At 42.4% G+C, this 22402-nt stretch overlaps 1 protein-coding gene across 3 annotated transcripts in view; it reads right to left on the minus strand.

Annotated features, from left to right (window-relative positions):
* BACH2 (BTB domain and CNC homolog 2) overlaps window positions 1-22402 on the minus strand; it is a 142931-nt gene that overhangs the window by 86074 nt on the left and 34455 nt on the right. For 2 of the 3 annotated variants that reach the window (XM_056487904.1, XM_056487905.1), the window contains one exon: window positions 14919-15023. The gene's annotated coding sequence lies outside the window, so the exon portion shown is untranslated. Of the gene's footprint in view, window positions 1-14914; window positions 15024-22402 lie in introns of all 3 variants that reach the window. The other variant, XM_056487903.1, reaches the window with a different exon arrangement.

Raw genomic sequence — 22402 nt, forward strand, 5'->3', positions numbered from 1 at the left:
ACACAAGGAGACAAGGTGGTGAGCTTTTCTCAGATAGGGACTGGAGGAAGAAATATTTAAGGAACACTGAGCACCTGTAAGCTGGGAGAGGAGAGCACAGGTGTGCAAACAGAGCTGGTGTTTTCTGAAGCAGTGCCTCATGGAGTGCAATGATGCTACTCACACAAATATGGGCAGAAATTCATCCCAGTGAAGTCAAGGATCCCACTTTGTTACATGCAACACCATCACAGATCAGCAAAAGTGTTCTCCTTACGTTTTGTGTCTAATTTCTTTCTGGTTGAAATGGCTTCATTGGAACACTTGCAGCTTGAAGGGTCGCCTGAGGCTGAGAAGGCATTTGCACTGCTCCTGACATCTAATGCATGATCTCCCCCTGAAATCTGTAAATTAAACCCAAGATGATATCGATACCTATGTCACAAAAGAGACGTGGTCTGCTTCACCCTTAGTGCACCTTATTTCCTCATAAAAACCAGTGCAGTTCTTCCAAAGAGAAAGAACATGCTCATCCATCACTCCTGCCAGTTCCCAAGTGCACTGTGTTACCAGGGGCAGCCAAAACAGGAGTCAGAAGGGAACAGCAGCTTCTTCCCCAGAGCCTATAGGTGGAATGCACAAAACCAGCACAACCAAGGAGGTGTGGATCACAAACAGGGAGGTACCCACCCACCCCAGGGCTGTGAGGATCAGCTCTGCAGTGTGTCCCTATTTGGGTGAGCTGTGTCAACAGACAAAGGGGATGAGATTGAGCTATTCCCTCAGATAATGGCAGAATGATGTGAGGAACCGCCCTAGCTAGAAACTATGACTGAACTCACCAGGACAACCCTAAAAACAACCATTGCTGGCTGACTGGCTGCAGGGGAAGGCAGCTGCTCCGGAGTCTGCAAACTGGATTTGCACCAGCTACACTTAACAAAACCAACCAGGCTTAAACAGAAAATCTTCAGAGGAGCTGGGGAATGTGCACAGGAAGAACTTCCCAACCCGTCTTTGTCCTCTGGTTGCAGTCAGGTCTGTGACACATCAGCCAGGCAGGGCCAGGAGAGGGTATGAGGCTGTAGTTCAAGAGTATTGCCACAGGAACTTATAAATCATTTTATGTAAAACCTGAACGATTTTCTCATTGGAATATACTTGACTTAAAGCCACCATCGAAAATATTTTATCTTGGGGTTATGACTCATGAAAGAATGGCTAGGTGTGAAAGGAAAGTTAATCTATTCTGTGAGAAAAACCCCCTCCCCAGCAACCTTATCAGATGACACGAGTTGAATATTTATGCCCTATGCAGTAAAACCAATAGACAGCAAAAGCCACAGCCTAATACTTTGTGTCAGATCTGATGAAAATTCAGATACCTAGCTTATTTCCCCTTAAGGGCTGGAAATTATGGTTAACACACATGCAAGCAGGAGAAAATGAGATGGTTTAGTGATGAAGATGAAACTGCTGTCCCTTAGTCTGGCATGCTGGAAGATGATACTGGACTAGCAGCACTGGTTTTCCCAGATAAGAATGCTTCCCAGGTCATCATGAAATGACAGATCACTGGGTTAACGCTCCAGGACTCCTGACAAAACACACATGACCCACAAAAACACACCCCTGCCATGCCAAAAAGACGCTCCCATATTGAATGATTATCAGAGTCAGACTTTTACTGCTGATTTCTTCTAAAAATTGCAAATTGAGAAAACAGTTAACATATAGAATGAAAGAACAGGCCACAGTGAACCACAGAAACTTCCCATAAGGTTCAGCATGTGGGAAACAGATAAGTAAATGCTGTGAAAGATGAACAATATTTAAGTATTAGCACAAATGTTTGTTTTGGGAAGGTTTATCTGGCATCTCTACCGGTTTTCCTCCAAGCTCTAATACAAAAATAACTACGTCTAACTGCAACTGGGAAGAGATGGCAGCAGCTCAACATTGCTCCCTTTTTTCCCTCTCAGAAAAAAACCCCAACTGTCTTACAGTGTTAAGTTTTAAGGTGATTTAGGATGAAGTCAGCCATATATTTGCAAGTTCAGAAAGTTCTGTGAGTGGTCTCATTTTCATCATCCCATGAAATGAGGACATACATGTGCAACATAAGGGCAGGAGAAAGCTTTTTCTCCAGCTGGTCCCCCATGTTACAGCATGAAGTGAGGAAATTATCCTTTAGCTCACATAAATCCTGGATGCAATAGTTCCTCACCAAACTATGGAGAGGGAGCCCATGTTGATGAATGTAGACATCTTGCCTATGCAAACTGTGGTAGGGCTGAAAGTGGGCAAATGCTGCGTCTCCCATGAAGGAGCTGCCTCTTAGCTTCTCTGTCTCCACCCTCACCTCAAGCAGGGAAAGTCAAAAGACCTGAAATTGTTTTGTGGGTAATCTTCAGTGGTTGTTAAAAAATTTAAAAGGAGAAAGGCAGAATGGTGATGGGAAAGAGGTTCAAAAGTATGTTCCCTCTTGGGTGAACTCAGGTCTTTTTAACAAGAAAAGCCAGAGAGGCCACGCACAGTAATGCTGAGAAAAAGGAAATGGTACTTCATTTTAGCCAGAGTCATAAATCTTACCAGTGAGCCTCTAACGGCACAACGGCGAGCAGGGGAATTTTTATACAGAGATAATTAGTTGCGAGCTGATATCAGGTTTACTGTGCTGTGCATTCCGTGTGTGCAACATGTTCTCAACCTGCCAAACCCCGCGCGAGCCTCTGGCTGCCTTGCTGCTGCTGGCTTTGCCAGAAGGCATGAAGCTGGAACCCCAGAAACCCTTAGGAAAAAAAAGGTGAAGATGGAAAGGGGTATTTCTGCTCCACAGAAATCTCGTCTGCAGCCCAGAATGATTCTCCTAGTGGGGAAAATGCACCATGTTTATAAAAGCACACCCCTCTGCTACAGGTAAGATGGACCAACAGGACACCTTATGCCACCATTAGCCCTCTCATCTTCTGGGATGCAGACACCACTCACAGATCCTGCAGAGCAGGCAGATGGGTCAGGGAAAAGGTTTATCCATAGACGTGAGAAAATGTGACTGAGGGAAATTGATCAGCCAGGAAAAAACAGCTGTGCAGATGCCTCACAAGGACCAAAGTCGACGGGATGTTCCCACCAGCTGTGCTGGGAACAGGACAGCCCATCCGCCAGCGCTTGTTCCTCGACATCTTGCTCTCACAGAGCAGCCAGGGACTTGCTCTAGTGGTTGACACAAGCAAAGACTCCACCACAGTAACAGTCAGACCGCACTTCCAGCCAAAGAGAAGCCGCTTTTCGGTTTCTAGATGAGAGGGAGTCCAGGAGACAGGCCAGCAGCACGCCGCGTGTGCTAGGTGCCAGCGAGCATCCCAGCACTCGTGGAGCTACCTTGGAAGGGACCAATTTGGCCGAGATGAGGGGTCTGGAAGCCTTCCTCCCCAGAGGGTGCCCAAGTTAGGAAATGGCCCAGAAAGGACAGCAGCTTGCAAAGGGACAGCTTGATGAGAAGAGAGCGCACCCCAGTTGCACAAGGAGCTTTGAGGCTAATGGTCCCCACAGGCTACCTAGGTGCTCCCTATTTACTTTCCCATCCCATTTTCTTTTTCATCCCCAACCCAGTGCAACAGGATAGATGCACCCATTGCTCAATCACACACCTCTGCTGGCCCAAAACAGCAGGAGGCAGGTGGGGCTGGGGGCAAACCAGCTTTGTCTGCATGGGGTTAAAGCAGCAGGTCTTTTGTCAAAGGCTCAGTTTGCCTGCAACCGTATGTTAAACTGAAAGACCAATCTGTATTTACTGCACTAAACTACAATTATGGGGTTTTTTTAATCATTGAGCCTAATGGTACACAGCTGTCACAAGAATCTTTGAACACATCACTGGTTCTCTTTGATCTGATTAACCAGATAAGGAACCACAGCCAAAAGATATGAAAGGATGAGTCCAAATTTCAAACTCTCAGCTGAGTAAAGAATTTCATTCAAAGGAACGTGCAAAATGAGGAGGTTCACATGCAAATGAAGTTTTTATTTAATTCTGATATAAGCAGGTGAAATACTCTCTGTTGCATGGTTAAAGAATCAATGGACCCCAGCCTCAAAGTGGTGCTGACAGGTGTTATATCTGCCACACTAATCTGTGTGAATGCCAATATTTGTACCATCTTTTTTTTCCAGACTGGGAATGAGGGGCTTTCTTCCACAGGGATGCTTTTTAAACTGAAGAAGCCCCCCTGTGATATTGAAGAGCTCCAAGGGCATGGTCCCTTCACCCAAACTGCTTCAGCATGTTTCTTCAGATAGAATAGTATTTCTCTTTTTTTAATTCAAGACAGCTTTGTTTATTTGCTTTTATTTCTAGCATAATGTTTACTATTCCAATCAGAACATTCTGTAATCTCATCTAAATGTTTTATTATTAATTGCTGTACCCCACACCCCGCCCTTAATAACTATCCTCGGGAGAGGTAAACATTTCAACACGACTTACTCTAGTTAAAGCCATGAATATGCATTATTTATTTATTTAGGTAAACAGTAATTAAGAAAAATCACCAAACCGCCTGCTCTTTGAAATGAGCTCTACTTTACCAGCCTTGCCGTGGGAATTCCAGTCCCTTAAACACATCCATTACTTTGTCCTCCTCCACCGTGACTTACACTGATGGGCCTCAGACCACACTAGAGCTGCCCAAAAAGCACTGAGTCCTTATGCTGTCTGTGGCTGACTGACAAGCCCAAAGCATCCAGCAAGGACAAGCAAGAGGTACCAAGATGTCAGCAGAGAGGAAAGGTGCAGAATGAAGAAAAGAATGTTGCTATCACTCAATATGCTGATTTTAAAGTTTTTTTTTACGGCAAGACAACCACTACATGTTGGTAGTAAAAATGAAAACACTCATGATTGCCTTCTGCCCTCTCCCTACAGATGGACAGCTATGACCTGACAAACAGAGGGGCTTGTGACCACTGAAGCTTCTCCATGCTAAGCTGGGGAGCAGCCAGCCCCAAGTCCAGGAGTTTTTTGTGCCAGAACAGTCAGATAACCCCGTGTGCTATATATATACATACATGCATACACATATACAACTTATGCACTGGGTAATAAGCAGCTGAGTGACTCTGCTCAATTCCCCTCGTTTTCTTCCTCAGTGTTACATTAACTCAAATATTACAACATCCCATCCTGACTTACATTTCCACCAACTTCCACCACAAGCTGTGACAGAATATGGCAGCACCAGAGGCAATGAAACCACTAATTGGACACTCAATTTTTTAAACCAAAAAAGACAGTCCTGATATGGTTGATTATCCAGCCTAAGGATCGCACCAACATACAAGAGAGGAATCAAAATGTATCCCAAAGACAAAGGGATTTTCACAGACCTAAAATTGTTAGGTAAATAGATAAAACTGCGGTTGGGGCTTTGTTTCAGTTTTCAAAGCTAATTTCCGGCCACCGTTCAGAGAAATGCTTTGCATTTCCATTTCTGACTCACCGGCTTTAACAAGCGCACTCGCTGGAATTACTAAGCATGGGATCTCATCACAACATTTCACTTTCTGAATCAAAGTGCTTTTCAATTTTACCGATGTGAACGTATCTATAAGACTTACCATGGTAACAACACTGGCGATGTGCAGGTACGAGCGCACAGAGCGGTGTGTCAGAGGACCCTTCTCCCACCGAGCATCCCACCAAGGTACAGGAATGCCTCCCGAATTCTGCCCAGCCACTCGGAGCACGCAGACACCAGTCTCTCATCTCCCCATCACAAAGTGATACACACTCCCAGAGACACATTTAAACATCAGGTATGAATGAAAAGCATTCCTGAAAAGAATCTGTTATGAAACCGAAAATCGGAGATCGCCGCAGCGCTGTGCCTAAGTTGAGTCATCAGTTCCCTTTACAGCCTAATAATTGACACTGCCTTGATCAGAATGACTGATCCAAATCTTGATTTGTGTTTGTGTGTTTTTGTTGTTGGTTTTTTTTTTTTCCAATTAAAAAAAAAAAGATTTATTATGTAAACAAGCTGCCTATCAACTTGCAGGAGTGTTTGTATTCTTCAGATCATGGGAAACATCTGTCAAAACCAGATTTTGCTCTCCTCAATCAACTCGATAGAGTCTTAATCAGACTGTACTACAAAGAAACTAAAAACTGGTCTTGTTACAGAAAAAATACGCTGCCAACTCTCAGTGGAAGTGCTGATTTTATTTCACTTTCTTGGGATTAAATGCTGCAAAGATTATTAAGAGAGTTCCCTCCTTCCCCTGCGGGATCTCTCCCCCAAAGGAAATACTGAAATTTTACATGCTGCTTTTTTCCTCTTTGTGAGGGTTTCCAAAATTAACTACCTTCCAGGAAGAGACAGATAGGAGAAGAATCAAGGTATAGTGAAACAGAGCATGCTGACTTCCCACCTTTTGACATGGGTACTCGGATAACGGAGTGATTCCCCTTCTGATGCTTGCAACAAACAAACACTCCCACGCGTCTGCATCCCGCAGGTCACACCTCCCCAAAATGATTCATTAGGTATTTTCACATCTTCTATACAGGGAAAGATCAAGTGAGGTTGCAACCGCCTCTAGCGGTGTTTTCTGAAGAAAGGGTGACACAAAGCAGGGTGGCTGCTACTAGCAGGATAAGGGTGATGTTAGACTGCCATACTGTGAGTCTTCTGCCAGGGAATCTGCCCTGGAATAGCAAAATCCTTACGACAAATGAAAGAAGAAGCCAATTAGAGAAATAATGTGAGACTATGACAGAAAGAGCAGCCTACTTCATTAGTGAGTAAACGAAGAGGAGATGAGTGCAGCAGGAGGACCAGGATCGATGGGCACCAGCCAGGTGTCTGAGCTGGGGCTGTATGCAGAGCCCAGTTAAATGCACCAGTAATTTATAGATTAAGAGGACAGTACTGGAAACATTCAATAGTGTATACATGGTCTTAATTAGACGGACGGCCCTGGAGGAGTGAGAAATTAATGTCCACGTCTATATTAGCTTTTACCCTTAGACCTAAACTACTCCACTGGAACCATGTTGCTGATATGATGCCCAATTTTTGTCTTTTATCTGGCAGTAACTCCAGCCCAGTGCTGCAGACTGAGCACCCACCAGCAGCTGGAGTACATCACCAGCACTGCTGGAGGCACAACTCCCAGCGTGCATCAGTAACTCATGGATTACACATCATGCCACTAATTCTTAAATACAAGGCATGAGATAGGAGGAGAACCTTGGAATGCTTTGGAGAAGATGGAGGAGGACCCATCTAAACACTGGGCACTAAGAGTAATATAACAGCAGATTTTAAAACAAGAAGACAGACAAAATCCAAAGCTGTGGAGGAGAAGATAAAACAAATGGAAAAAAAAACGGAAAAAGGAAACAATCTAATGGCTGAAGATGATGTTAGATTTTATGTCCTTAACTGTGGTAGATAGTTGGACATGAAACTAATATCAGACATATCTGCAAAAACTGTACTCTTTTGAATGGAGTGGAATTGGATTTAAATGAAAGTCTTGCTTTAAAAAAAATCTTCAGGCAAGCACCTTCTTTGAGGTAAGAAATTACTGCATAGATACACTTATGAAACAAACCTATGACAACACTAAACAAGACAAAATCTCAACTGTGTTTGAGAAATAATGTCCAGAAGCACACAGATTTAGCTCTGCTCAGCACAGAATCCAATAAGTATCATCAACCTTGCAAAGTCTTAGGGAATCTTGTATTTTTCTGAACAACACTTTTATCAACTTCAGCTATTTTAGAGAGAAATGGACTGCCACACTCCCCAAATGTAGGAGAAACAGTATTTTGGCCAGATTTGAGAAGAGACTGGACTTATTGTAGGTCAGGCAGATGAAACCAGTGCTAACACATTTGGGACTGTGACTTCTATAAAGTCTTTGAAGTTTCATTTTATTATTCTAAGGTCCAAGGGTAGCAATATGAAGACAGAGGAAGCAGAAAAAACTGGATAGGAATGAAAAGCACTTTGGACTGTCAAGCCAGCAAGCGTAAGAATTGTATTTGGCTTCGTCAGAGCATTGCCAATACTAACAAACCATTTGCCGTCTGCTGCTGCAAACCAGCAGGTTGTGCACAAGCTTACATGGATACTTTGATGCATGCAAAGTGGACAGATTTTGAAGTGCCCCCCGTGTTTGCTTTTAAGTTAATTTTCCACCAATTCTTGAATGTTCCGATTAAAAAAAGAAAGGCGTGGGAAACAACGCAAAATAGGGTTTATTACCTCATAAAATTAACCAAAACACCAAAGACTGTATTTCAAATGTCTATCTCGTTCTCCCTCACAGCTCAACTCAAACTGAAAACTTAGGCATGACATCTTCAGTTTCGTGTTACCTGAAAACAGAAGTTTAATATCAGTATTTTCACCATCCCAGTTAACGATCACCGAAAGTGGTGGTAAGAATCAGCAATCAGGCCATCATCAAAGCTCCATAACTAGAAAAAAAATTATTTTCTTTTCAATCTCTCTTCTCTGCTCTTAAAATGTGACTGCAGCCGCACCAGGGACATCCTGCATGATCTATTCTCACTGTTGTTCCTGTAAGAAACAAAGCAATTGCTGCACACAGTAATTGCAGCTTAACTTTGTCAGGCAAAAAGAGCCTCTTTCTTCAATTTTCTCATGGCTTTTGGAGATGGGGGTCTTTTTTGTTTTGTTTTTAACTTGTACAATGAAACCTACCTGTTCTGCTGTTACTATCTTGTTTTATTACTCCCCACAGTCCTGGCACTTGTTTAAAATGATGTAAAAAGTAGGCAGTTGCACAGAGAATGATTAGTACAGCATCTGCCGTAGCAAGCAATATTATATATTTTATTGCTCATGAAGTCAGAGTACTGGAACCAGCCAAATCTGTTACTTTGGTCTATAAGTACATTTTTCCTTTCTTGCTTGCAACAGGATAATTAATAACTGGGAGAAATAATGGAGAAAATAAGCATGGTGTTAGGTAAGTGCTGCTAATTACACTACCTTATGTTTGGACCAAGGACTGATGCTTGGTATGTCTCTCTGTAAGAGAATAACAAAGTTTGCACCTCATGTGTATCACAAGGACCGTCTGCTCCACCATCATCCCAAATTACTCGCTACCTGTGCCAGTGTCCTCATCCCACTAAAAAGTCTGTACTCTCCCCTGAAGCTCTGCAACTGGAAAAATTAAATCTAATGCTTTTCCATTTGTTCAGAGTGGCTGGTGAAAAGCTCAATAATGAATACTTGGGCAAAAAGCCTCTATAATATGCAGCACACGGCCATAAAGCCAACACACAATGGCCAGTGAATGTTTCCATGTAGCAATTGGCTTCACACAGCTTCCTACTTGATAAACAGTGAGAGGAAATACTGAATAAATACTTGTTTTCCCTTATTTACACTGTGTGAGCCAAGACAAAAGGATGTTCAGGCACTGAACTGATTTCAGGCCTCGTCCTCTGTGAATGACTTGTCCTGCAATGTTATAGGGCTTTTAATCTCACATACCTCATGGATCCTATTAGCACCACCATCATAATGAAACCAGACATCACTAACTTCCCATTCCCCCAGCCTGACTCTGGCCAGCACACAGAAATGAGAGCATCACTCACACAGAGCTCACTGAAGAAGGACACCCATCATTTCACCTGCTTGGCTTCACCTCCCCATGCCAAAGGGTGTCACCTTAAGCTGCTCCCACCAGTGGGCAGGTCAAGCAGCAGTATAACCCAAACCATAAGGATCAGAAGACATTCAGCTCACCTTGTTCACAGGAAAGGCAGAAAACAATCCCCAGGTGTTTCTATAATTCCTGTTGCTCTCAGCACAATTAGATTTTATTGAACTGTAATCCTAGATAAGTGCATTGAATCTTACAGCTGAAGTCAATTACACTGCATTAAATAGCTTTCCTGGTTTGCAAGACGAACATCACTTCTGTATAAAACTAAATTAGCTCAATAACTCATTATTTGTAGCTTGGGTGAGGGGTTGAAACAGCAATAGACAACTAAGCAGTTGCTGTGTTTTCAGGCACTAGTCCTTTAGAGCTGCTAGCAGACTGAATTTCCAGTTTCACCAGATGGGAAAAGGGACACGCACTGCAGGCAGAGAGAGGACGTCTAGTGTCGACAGCACTACATCTTAAACCATCCATATTTTCTCATGGCAAGGGACTCTGAGCTGACCAGCCTTGGAAGGAATGAGACACTGCTTTTAGTGTAGAAGTCCTCACTCTTAAAAGTTTAACTACCAACCCAAAGGAGATAAAAGGGCACATCAAAAGACATACGACCTGTCATTTCTCATTCCTTACTCAGAATTAGCACCAGCACTGGGTGAGAGCATATAAAAACCCTTTAAAGGAATATTTTTGCTTATCAGGGAGTGAGTGGAGAAGCAGAGGGGCTGAAGGCCAATGGTGGTGATGGGCTATATGGGCATCCTTAGCAGCCACACTGTGCCAGTGCAAACCTTGGCAGGAGTCCGTGAGTGTGACATTCCACTGCCTCTCACCACCTCCCTCAGCTGCTAGGGCCACTTTTGGTACCCCTCCAACCAGCCTCAAGCACTCTTCCGTTTCTTTCTTACCAACAACCATTATTTACATGTTAGGAGATCTCCACACAAGTTGGGAGATGACAGAAGCTGTGTTTCTGATCCCACTGGGTTGTGCCGGATGCGTGAATTGAGCAGACAGGAGTGAAGCCATAAGCAGACAGACTGAGAGGAGAAAGGTGAGAGACAGGGAATAATCCAAATGCCTGCTGCTGCACCAGGCCAGCCAAACTCCACAAAAAAAAAAATAGGCCTGAAAGACTTGGAAAGAAAAAAATCAACCCTTTTGAGATCTGGAAATAATTTCCTTTACTCTTTAACACAGAAATGCGAGCAGCATGGATGACTATCCTCTGTGAGGAAACACACCCCTTTTTGCTCTGGTGTCCAGGGTGGCTCTTCCCATGGCAACATCCACATCTTCCAGCAACCTCAGTAGGCTTTGTCCTCACAATGAACGTGAGGAAGATGATCTCCACTGCACAAATAAGGAAGTCAGTCATGGGGCAGATGAAGGAGGTTGCCTGAGAACACACAGGAAACCTGTGACTGAGGCAGGGAACTGAACCCAGACCGTGAGTTCCAGTTGAGTGCCCAGTCCAAGATGGGTGGCTGACAGATCACCTGTTCTTCTGGGGCTTTGAAATTTTTAAGTTTGGTGGGTTTAATAATGAACTTTTTTTTTTTTCATTTGTCTAGTCACTACGTTTCATTACACTCACACTTCTGCTTTGTGAAGGCTTTTGACCCTGCTTCTTTTCTGTTTTGGCTTAAAAAACCAACACAATCAAACATCAAACAGAATTTACCCTTCACAGTTTGGTCTCCTCCCCTACCAACATCATCCCCTCCCTACTGCTCAGTGCTAAGCAACTTCTCCCTAGTGCTCAGAGTTGTGTCCTTTGTGCATCCTGTGCTCATGGCTGTGGCTTCATCAAAACCCACCCATGATATTTAGGAGATGATGCCTTATTTGTAGCTTCACAGAGTTACAGCAACTGCAGTGCTGTAAGGCAGCAGAGCAGATCTGGTGGGAAAACCAGAGAAAAGAGATGCACAAAAAAGGTAAGTTACAAAGTGAATGTTCTGACACTGCTATGCATCATGTCGACGTGAGCAATCATCTGAAGAGCAGCTACCAGTAAGCCACAGTGTCAGACTGCCTAGGATGTTTTACTGACTTGGCTAATGAATCACTGGGAAAATGTGAGCCATGTGCTCACTGCCAGGGCAGTTGTCACAGTGGGTGAAAACAATGTCTCTTTCACTATCATCATGACCTGTGGTTTAATTGGTATTTTAAAATTTTTTAAGATCTTTCTGTGTAAAGCACATAATATGCACTTCTAAGAGAAAATTCTTTGGTATTATACTGTCTGCAAGGAGGTGCAATGGGTCAAACCACTATTTCATGAAATAATTCACACTGGCTGAATCCCTCACAGAATGTCTCAAGATCTTGAAAAGGAAAAAATAACTAATTTCCACATATGTAATAACTCACACAGTGAGAAAGAAAAAGATTTCACATTTTTGTGAGAAAATTTTGCAAAACCACAAACTTTTAAAAGTGCCCAATATGCTATTTTCAGCTTATCTGGATGTAGCCCAAACTATCCACAGCTAACCAAGGTGCATCAGAAGACTGCAATCATTCCATTTCCACCACAGGCTTTTTGTGCCCACTGTGCATCCAAGGCTGTCAAGTCCTACAAAATAATATAGGACTTTTATGCTTAAAGCAGCCAAGCAGCTGCAAAAATAACTCTGTAAAAATATTGAATACTTGGTCCCACTCAGCAGCTGGAAAAACAATTACTGACTGAAAAATTCAGTGTTTGATATTACTTAATAGTTGGGGAAAAACTATTTGTGAATCATAATTAACATTTATTTAACTATTTCAAAGCATGCATCTACTGTTTGAGGCTTCACAGAAAGCAAATATGTGGCCTTCTGGCACCACTAAACAGACTAATAAAGTTAAACTGGAAGGACTTGAGGCAGAAAACCACACTGGAATAGTCAATCCTTCAAGGAATTGGTGTGACTGAGATTGCCTCAGTAACATGCATGCTGCAACACCAGGCTTGAACCAAATCAGTAGCAACTGCCCTGGGGTAAATTAAATGAATGTACAGCTCCAGATCCTGGTGCCAGATCAATGCAAACATCATGACATAAACTGGACAAAAAATAAACTGGACAAAAAGGTTTGGGACCCTCTCTACAAGAAGGGACATTGAGTTGCTGGAGTGTGTCCAGAGAAGGACAATGAAACTGGTGAGAGGTCTGGAGAACGATGAGGAGCAGCTGAGGGAGCTGGGGTTGTTTAGCCTGGAGAAAAGGAAGGACCTCACTGCTTTCTACAACTGCCCAAAGGGAGGATGTAGCCAGGTGGGGGCTGGTCTCTTCTCCCAAGTGACAAGATCAGAGGAAGTGGCCTCAAGTTGCTCCAGGAGACATTTACATCAGGAAAAATTTCTTCACAGAAAGGATTGTCAGGCATTGAACAGGCTGCCCAGGGGAAGTGGTGGGGTCCCATTCCTGGAGGTATTTAAAAGCCATGTAGATGTGGCACTAAGGGACATGGCTTGTGGTGGACTTGCCAGGGTTGGGCTAGCAGGTGGACTTGATGATCTTGAAGGTACTTTTCAACCTAAACAACTCTGCTTTTATGATTCTTAATGATTTTATGATTCCATTAAAGCCATGGTAGCTTAGGTCAGGATTTAAGTTCTAGGATTTAGGTTCCAGAAGCAGACAAACCATTTACAGGTTGATGAAAACAAACATCAGGCCTTGTTTTAAATTTCCATTTGGAAAACAGCTTGACTTCAGGCTTTTTTAAAGGCCTAATTTTCCCCCAAACAATTCCCTCACTGGTTCTCAGCACATGTGACACAGCTGAAATGTCCCATCACTGACAGTAACCAGTCCTTTTTTCATCTCATTCAACTACACCCATGCAGAGTTGGGCTGAGTGCCTCACAGGTCCAGCAGGCACAGAACAAAAACAAAACAGCAGTAACTGTATCTGTCAGATAACTGCAGGCAGAGCTGAGCCAAAGATTCCTGTCCAGCAAAACCTCACCTAGAGAGTGATCCAGATGTGTCAGCTGACTGTACAGAGTAAAGATGCACAAAAAAGAAACCTATGGCAAAACACTGACTCAACCACAGTGCTTGAAGGACTTGGTGACTGGATTAACATTAAAAAAATATATATTTTTTATACCTAGTATATGTGCAGCAAATATCATCTGTGGGGAATATTCTGCAAGGTGCTGAGGAATGTGAGCAGTCTTTATAACAAATATGCTTAACTAAGTGATTTGAACTCTAAGTCACCAACTCTCCTACTGCTGCTCTCTCAAGCAACCATGCTATCAGAAGCCATTTCAAGGGAAATGTACTTATGTCATAAATACTTCTCATATCATATTTCTCATAACCTGCAGCACCAGGAAAATGAAGGCAATATAAAAAGAAATAAGAGGTACAAAATTTTAGGTAACAAACATCCCTGAATGGATTATACTTTAAAAATGAACTGTATAAATAGCATAATAAGAGTTTTTTTGGTGTAAATCTCTATGTTTTCTAGGATGATGTTAATAATTCAAATGCAAACACATTCTCAATGCCATATACAATGCAATTGGCTTGTAACCTGAAATAGGGCCCTTTTCATTGAGAATCACTCATCACTAGGATGATCACAAAAATCGTTGTGGGTCTCTTTCAACTCAGGGTATTCTATCATTCCATGATCACAGAAACAGGTGTAACTGACCAAATTCACCTCCATTCACAGCCTACTGAGGTTCCCTAGCTATGCCCCCCACATGGCCAAAGGGACAAAACAGTGGCTTTTTTGGATCAGACAGGGCAACTACTCATGGATGATTTCAAACTGAGCTAGGCAGATGACAGTTTATGAAAACCTCCACAAAGCATTTGCTCTAGCAGGGATATACCAGCATAGCTAAAATGCTGAAGTGCAAGCTGGAATGAACACTTGAAAAAACATGTATGTCATAGAGTTAACAACAAAATAGATCACTATGTACCTGGTCAAATTTCTTTTTAGGCTTCTATGTAGCTGCCTGTTGTCAGAAGTGTTTAGGTACAATGCTGGGGAGTTCTACAGCAAGACAGCAAAAAGCCTTGAAAGGGCTTTAGCTTTATGCTATGCACAGTTATGGGGGTGCTCCAGTTCCCACGTGCATTGCTAGTGTTAGAATAAAACTGTGAAATCGTAAGAAACAACCAAAACATCTCAAATCTACCCCAGAACTGAAGAAACCATTTGATGGTGCTTTTGTAAAAACACTTACTTACAACACAGTCCTGGAAGTGATTTCCAAGCAAGCCAACTGCTGCTCTAGACAGTTTACTGGATGGTGTGGCTCAGCTCTTTCATACAGGCAGTGCTTACAGTTGTATCTAGAAAAGGAAATATAAACAAAATTCTTTATGAGCAAATACACAAATAAAGTCATCTTTCTCTTTAAAGCTATCACCAGGTTAAAACTAGCTTTAGCAGGTCTCAGTAGTTCTCGTGCCAAGCTTCACATGTGCTGCCTGCTCACTAAACAAGCCCCAAGGTGCAGCCAAAGCCACCCCACGGTGTATAAGCCAAGAGAAACTGTGCCTGAGAAAAAAACCCCGCACTGAGCGCATCAAAGCGGCAAACAAACGCGCCCAGCTGTTTTTCTTGTCTAGTTCTACTTAAAACATTTGCAGGAAATGCAAGATGAATTAGTGCCAAAAAATGTAGGTGATTTCAGTAAGGCCAGGAATTCCAGGCACCAACTTCTATTTTCTCTCTCTTGAGTGGGTGTTCACTTGTAAATTGTAGACATGTTAGCAATTCAACGACTGAGCGAATTAACATTCAGCTTAACAGTCATTGTTAGGTTGGGAGGTTATTACTGCTTGTTCTGCTAAAGTGACAGGTTAAAATACGTCTGTATCTGAAAAGTTGTTTTCTACAATACATATTCCCTGTCTTTTTGCACCAAATCAATTTTCTTCCATCATGTCAACTCCTATGGTATGAACCATCACTGCCAGCTCACCACAGCAGCTGGGATAGGCAGGGAGAAACAGGAATGGGACAGGTGAGGAGGAGAGAGCACTCAGTCCCCACCATTTCTCTTTGAGCTGCCATATTAATGTTTTTCCAGGCATTTTACATGGTTGATTTGAGACTTCTCAGCAAAAGAGCATACTCGTATTTTCAGAATGTTCTCCTTTTAAAGCAAGTAAGCAAAGGCAAAACCCAAGAGCAAAGAGAGGGCTCTACTTCACCAAGTCATGAGCCTGAGAAAGCTGCTTGTTATCAGGCACTGCTTGGGGCACAGAATGGAAAGTTGTGATTTCCCAGCCTTGCAGGTGCTTATTATTAATGGAAAAATCAAGGTTTCAAGGTTGAGTTGACGTACCACCACATGTTGAATTTTTGCAGACTCAGATCCATTTAGTACTAGTAAACGAGCTTGCATCCTTCCCTCCATGCTCTTTTTTTTTTTTTTTTTTTTTTTTAGGGTAGCTCACAAGCTGCTGACAACTCACACTGTACTAGGAGCTGTTCACACTGCACAAAGTGTTTACCATTCACAAGTGATGCTAAAAATTAATTTACAGTACCGCTACAGCAAGCTTTGACAAATTGTCATGTGTTGACACAGTCATAAGTTGTTGGTTAAAAAAAGTAACACTTCCCTCTTCTGCCACTTCATGTTTGAGACCAGGGATGGGCACATTATGCAAAGTTTGAGGGTTGTAAGCTTCACAAATGTTTGGGCTTCACAAAACAAGCTTGGTTGTGAAAGTTTTTTCTCTTACAGTTAGGCATGTGTTTATTGCCAAAAAGACTCTAGTAAGAAAAAAATAATCCTTTCCAAACTCCCAAGATCTGTGTGTTGTGCAAAACTAGAAGAAAAGGCAGTAAAATAAATAACCTTGCAGGATACTTATTCTAGATAAGATCACAGCAGTGCCACGTAGCCTGTATCAACTCCTTAGAGCTGCAGACGCCACCCTCCTGCTGTATCAAGGAAGGGAAAAAATACAGCTACAAGTAAAGAGTTTTGATTGTTCTCAGCTGTCACACGATGTTATCTTAAGTGAACGCATTTATTTCTTCATATGTATCTCTATATGGAAAAGACAGAACTCCAGCAGTGGCATTCATCAGACAAGGTCCAAATTGATTTCCATGTACTGAAGATAGTAGATGTTACCCTATGCTCCACCAGTGGCAGGTCTTAAATTTTAACTCCTTCTCTTCTTCCTCAGGGCAGCACAAATAATCTGTCTGGTTTACACTCTGGAATCAGTGATGGACACAAAGTTGTTGCCACGTGTGGTGAGCAGTGTTTCAGTGGTGATGCAAACTTGAAACATTAACCCCAAACTAGCCTAAATCCAGGGAAAGAAACAAAGCCAAGCAAACTGAGCACTGACAGCACCTGCCAAGTGGGCTCTGTGAGGAGCCCTTAAAAGCCACTGCCTCACACCAGTGACCTGGACACCCAGAGCTCCAGGAACTCTCCCTAAGATCACCAAATCTCAGAGCACAGACCACACAAGAATGCAGAGGAAATTCGTTCAGGAAATTAGCTTGGCAATAGGAGGAATTAATTTTCTCTTTTTTCCTCCCTTAATACTTGCACAAAGTAGAGATGCTTTGGGTGGTTCCAAAGTCCTGAGAGGCAACATTTTACCTTTGCAGAACCTGTCCTATGCCTGATGAACGACCTACCTAATTTCTCTACAAAATTCACAGCATGTTACTTCAACTAAAAAGAGCTCCTACAAAACATTAAGAAGGGATGAAATTTCATACAGACTCTTCACTTGCTCCCACTTCACACACCCTGTATAGAATTTCTTCACCATCTGAGATGTTACTCTGGTAGATGACATACTCTCAGATCTAAGGAAAGCAAAGGACATCTACACTGTTATAGTCAGGGTGGACATTGCCTTGTATTGTTGACTGAAATGAAATCATCCATGCTTAAACAGCGTAGGTCACTGTACATTCAGAAAAGCATTAAAGTGGCAACTCCTACCTTCCTCCCCCAAGTAACAAAAATTTATAAATATTTTCAGCGCATCACATTAAATGCGTTATTTCACTGGATTCAGTCCAAGAGTTAACAGTGTTGAAATAAAGATAATTCAACTATTAAGTCAAAAACGTCAGTTGATGAGTTATCTAGAAGCTAAAAACGATTCTACTCCACCTTGGATGAAAACTAATAAACTAGTTTTACTGCAAGTTATCTCAACTGCCAAAATTGATTTCTCCTGTACCTTTTTACTTTGCTGTATAGAAGGGAACAATTTCCCTGAGTTCTAACTTTGGGATGGAAAAAGCCCAAGATATTCAAGCCACTAATCTAATTAAGAATACTGTGAGGGAAAAGGTGGGACGTGGGTTTTTCTGAAGCATTTTTTGTTTAGTTTTGTTTGTTTGTTTCTGGGATCCGACTTGTGAGTGCGAAGAAACCCCCAAGAAGAAGAGCAGCTCTTGCCAAGTCCCTTGTGTGAGTTCGAGCTTGCTCTACCCAACACAGGGCCAGCGTAGGAAGGTTCAGCACTGGGGAAATGCAGCCCCAGGATCTCCCATGGCATCTCTGCATCACACCTCGCTGCTCTGCCCTCCAGTTTCATCACAGGGAGGATGGCACAGGATCTTGGCTGATCCTGCAGCTCCCTCAAAACTGCTGTGTGCAGGGCATCAGAAGAAAGCAAAAGGGAACATAGGAAGGTGTCCTGCTCCTTGATGATGCGTGCACACAGCTGAAGGGGTAAATTCACGTATTGAATATATATACCAAATATGCACTGCTAGTGACTGCTTGTATGAGATGCAGACTGTGAAACTCCCCTGGATAGAAATGCAAAAACAAAAAGGAGGATTTCAGTTTTCTAATTCCAAGGGAACTGCTTTTCCAACAAGTGAGACAGGACACTAGCCCAAAGGCAAGTGACACCAGTGACTGCCCACACCATGAGCAATCTTCCTGTCTCTGTTCTATGCCTGTCTTCACTTCACTGCAAAGGTCACCACGTCATCTCTGTTACACAGAGCTCTGCCACCCACGAGCAACGGGGAAGCAGCTTAACTGGCCAACCTGGCAGGACCTCCTTTGAGCATTTGGGGGTGGGAGGAAACCTCCCAGCTCTCCACTCGTGTGAGTGTGGGCACTTTAAAAGTGCTTCCAGTTCTTAAACCTTAAGAGATGCTCAAATTTCCTTGAACTAAAAGGATTTCAGTACTGGAATACTGGAGGTCTTTAAAAGATGTGTAGATATGGCACCTAGAAACATGGTTTTGGGGTGGACTTGGCAGTCCTGGGTTAAAGGCTGGACTCAATCACAAAAGTCTAAAGATGGTGTTTCCTTCCTGATTCTCTATCTGCAGTGCAGGAGGGAGCAAAGGGAAGCAGTATCTCTGCAAGCATGAAACACTGGGGAAAAGTATTAGATCTTTGTCTTCACCTGGAGCACCTTGTTTTTCCAGCCCTTTCAAGCATAGGAAACTTGGTGGCCCTGTGGAGAGTGTAATGACTTGAAAGCCAGCATCTGTGTCATGCAAAGATCCCCTCAGCAGGCAGTTTGGGAACTGCCCTTTACAATGTACTCACACACATGTACATGGACACTCCTCTCCTTTGCCTTTCTTTTTTTTAATTGCATACACTAGTATATTTTTCACTATTTTCTTAGCATGACATCCATTGCATGGTATGTAACAATCAATGCCAACATTATCTCTAGCACAAAAACATGTAATTCACTGAAATAGGACTTTTTCCTCAGCTTCCAATAGCCAGTTTTGTTATACAAATCCATCTGATTTCTCACTTGATTTGTATCTATTCAGATCAAACATTTAATAAAGCCAGAAGCATTTTATTTTTAACAAATATATTCTCATCCTCCCAAATCAAATCCTTACTTCTGGGTGAGACAATATCATCCAAGTTTTACTGTACTGTACTACTTCTAAGCAAATGAACTTAAAAATTCAGTTAAATGGCAACGTACAGCTAAAAGGCTCTGAAGGTTTATCTATCACATGGCAAAAATAATTTCTTTGTACACCATTCATAAAATATCCATAGGATTCTCTGGATATTTTTGAGCCACCTCAGGCCGGAAAGGTAACTAGGTAATGAAGAAAATCATGCCAAGTTTTATGAGCTCTTTAGCAAAATGGCTTAAATTGAGCTATGTTGGCTAATAAGTCTGAAAGCCTCCTCTACATATTCCACACAGCAGTATCTTGTCTGTGCAACCTGGTTACCAGTCAGGAGAAGGAGACAGCTAAAAACCTTGTGCAACCCTTTGATCCACAGTGATTTCCACAGGAGAAATCACTGCAGGAAAGGTACAAGTCAAAGCAGTTAACTAGCAGTGTACACTCCACCTTTAATACCTGCTGATAGTGACAACATAATGAAAAGACGAACATATTCCCATGTCTTCTGAGGCAATGATTCTTTATGGGATATTCAAGGAGCCACAACCTCTTTTACACTTTGCTACTTAACCCAAAATTACAAAAGCATCCCAGTTTCAGGAGTTGCTGAGCTGCAGTGCAGTGAAATTCTGTCTGTTCAGCAATGTGGACACCAACACTGGCAGCGTAAACATTGAAGAGGCATTGAATATGCAAAAATTTCATTCAGCACAAAGAAAAGCAAAATTACTACAGAAGGATCCTAAATTAATCCAGTTCCTGTCTTCCCACTGACTTCCCTCACCATTGGAAAGACTTTGGTTTGGATTTTAGTCAAGTCTGGTTTACAGTGCCCAACTTTGTGTGTCATAAAAAACCACCAACCCTGCTGGAATGCCTTACTCATTACGCAGCCCTGCAAAAATTATTAGCTATGATACAAGGCATTTCCCTTTGGGGACCAGAAAGGGTGAAGAAAGGGGATGGAGAGTGACAGCTTGTGGTTTCTAATGCAGCAGCAAAAAAAATAAATAAGCGAGAGGAATACAGGATATAATGTGTTTACATTTGTCAAAACAAGTTTCCTGGAGACATGGAGGGTCCATGCTGCTGAGCTGTCACTTCTGCTTGAAACTGCTGCCTCATGCTATCAGGAGGTCAGTCACTGACCTACTTTCTGATAGGACTGAATTAATTTGCTACTTCTGTATACAGACCTTTTTTATTTTTTTTAAAGGAATACTTAACAAACCCAGAAAAAGCTGCCTTTTATCCAACTTGGGAGCTTCAACTGGTGCTGTGCAAGGCTATTACATACCCTGGCATGGGGCCCAGTGTGCTTGGGTTGCTTATTCTTTTGGAAAAATCTGTACAGAATATTTTTAATGAGTTGACGCTGCAAATAACGTTTTTCCTTTTTGAACTCCTACACTACACTAATACCAGCGATTTAACCCACTACACACAATAAGGGAGGCCAGCACTCAAACAGGCTGTGCTTTGTCTGGGCTGCTCCTGAAATAGATGCCTACCACTACAGGATTAGCTCCCCAAATAGACAGATGCATGGCACAATACACTTACAGGATTAAAACATAAAGTTATTAACAGAAAACAAGATGAGTTGGTGAAACTTATGATCCAGACACCTACCAATCCAATCATTCCCTGCACAGAGAGAGCTAACTAGCACTCACCAGGAGATGCTGGTATGCTAGGAGCCCTTCAACTGAAAAGCACTCTCCTCAGAAAGTGAAGGGGCAGAAGTAGTAGCAAGAGACACGCCACCTACTTCCCCTCTCTGCTAAATGGCAACCTACATGCACATAATGTCACTATCCAAACTCTTCCATCAAAATAAAACCATGGTGAAGGGTTTCACAGATCTTTCAAAACTGAAATACCAGAAGTCAGCTCTTGAAATCATCCTTAACAATGCCATGCACTGAAAGTTTCATTGCTTGGGTGGGCTCCTCTTCCCAGGTCTCTGGTGGGCAGCAGCACTGCTGTTCTGGAAATGGAGAGCTGTGTACCAACCCGTGAAAGCAGAGCCATGGCTCTGGACTAACATTTGGAAGATGAGACTTCTGCAGCAACTTGGTCTCAGGCTCACCTCACCCTCCATCTGCTAAGCAAAGATAAGGATCTTCTCCAAGTACTTGGCTTGCTCAGTACCAAAACATCGTGGGTGAGACTCACACTTTCCTTTGCATTTCCCCAGGGTCCAATCTAATAATAGAGGAGGTAGTACTGACTACCGTAATACAAGACAACTATCAGCATCACAACAGATTTATGATCACTCGAGTTCCTGGACTTGATTAGGTTCATGCTGCCAAAGATAACTATGCCAAACCTAGCGCTTGCAACTGCAAATGCATTCTTGTCAACCTTTTTAGCTTTCATCTGTGCATATTTACAAGCCCTGAATCTGAAGTTCAAATAAATCCAGTAATTCACTCAAACCCACCAGGATTTGAAAACATTAGGGAAGTGTCAAGATGTCATTGCGCTTGTTCTGCAGAAAAAGAGTGCTTTATAGTTTCAGAAAGAAATAGACAAGGGAGCTATTTAACGAGATGGTGGCATATTGAAACATGGATAGATAAGTAATTAATAGCTACCTTCTCTAAGTGAAAACTTTTCTGAGTGAAGAAACAGCTTATATGAAAAACTACAAGTCAACTGCTGCCATTTTTGGATGGATAAGAACTGTCATGCATGTTAGCATCTCCATTTCCATGAAGGATTTTGCTCCTTTAAGCAACTCACAAAGACTTTCACATAGAACAGCATGTGGGAAGCAAGGAACTAACAGAAGGAGACACCAAAGAAATGCTGATAT

The sequence above is a fragment of the Oenanthe melanoleuca genome, chromosome 3 (assembly GCF_029582105.1).
Source record: "Oenanthe melanoleuca isolate GR-GAL-2019-014 chromosome 3, OMel1.0, whole genome shotgun sequence".
In the NCBI taxonomy this organism is placed as follows: domain Eukaryota; kingdom Metazoa; phylum Chordata; class Aves; order Passeriformes; family Muscicapidae; genus Oenanthe; species Oenanthe melanoleuca.